Genomic DNA, 1037 nt, shown 5'->3' with positions numbered 1-1037 from the left:
CCAAAGATAAACAGAACCCTAAGAACTATCATGAGGGACAGGAAACGTGAAGAACAAGATTGAAGAAATCCAAAAATTCCAAATATGGCCAACAATAACAACAACAGGCTGAGACTTTTAAAGGATTACGAAGCTCCCTCTATACAAGGATTCCAACCTAGTGTTACAAGACCCACAGTGAATGCCAACAAATTTTAAATTAAAATCGGCATGGCTCTAGATGATCCAACAAACCCAGTTTGGGGGTTCACCAACAAAAGTTCTGCACTACCACCTCCAGTGCTTTCTTGCCATTTATGACACATTCAAGATGAATGGAGTCTTTGATCAAGCCATAAGACTCAGAGTATTTCCATTTTCCCTTCAAGATAGAGCAAGGAAGTGGTTACTTTCTCAACCACCTGGGAAGACCTCTCACAAGCTTTTCTAGTAAAGTACTTCCCACCTGCAAAGACTGGAAAGTTAAGAGTTGAACTCAACACCTTTAGGCAAAGGGAAGGTGAATCACTCTATGATGCATGGGAGAGATATAAGGACCTACAGAGAAAATGCCCGCACCATGACATAAAAGATTGGCTCCTGATTTAGAATTTTTATAATGGGCTACTGCCCTCTACAAGGAGCACAGTAGATTCAGCAACAGAAGGTGACCTAATGGAGAAAATAGTGGATCAAGCACTTGAACTTCTGGAAAGGGTCGCATATCACAACTACGAGTGGTCAAATGAAAGGGGGAATACAAGGAAAATGGCAGGGATCCTGGAAGTGGATGCCCTAAGCATGATAAATGCTCAATTTGACCAGTTCACAAAGAGGCTTGATAAAATACAAGCCAATGCTATAGGAATGAATAGTCAACATGATGACAGTTGTGGAGGAGGATATATGGGTTCAGAGTATAACAGCTTCAGTGAAATCCCCACAGAACAGATGAACTATGTGAATAACGGAGGGAACTTCAACCAGAGACAGTCCCACAATCCATATTCAAATACATACAACCCTGTATGGAGGAACCACCCAAATTTCTCATGATC

General features: G+C 41.4%; 1 non-coding gene across 1 annotated transcript; it reads right to left on the bottom strand.

Moving 5' to 3' along the window:
• Positions 1-459: 459 nt before the first annotated feature.
• Positions 460-566, bottom strand: LOC131180364 (small nucleolar RNA R71). The gene has a single exon (XR_009149140.1). It is a non-coding gene; the product is annotated as a small nucleolar RNA R71 (small nucleolar RNA).
• Between the last annotated feature and the right edge of the window lie 471 nt (positions 567-1037).

Source organism: Hevea brasiliensis, chromosome 5, assembly GCF_030052815.1.
Source record: "Hevea brasiliensis isolate MT/VB/25A 57/8 chromosome 5, ASM3005281v1, whole genome shotgun sequence".
NCBI lineage: Eukaryota > Viridiplantae > Streptophyta > Magnoliopsida > Malpighiales > Euphorbiaceae > Hevea > Hevea brasiliensis.
This window is presented reverse-complemented; position numbering and strand designations above follow the sequence as displayed.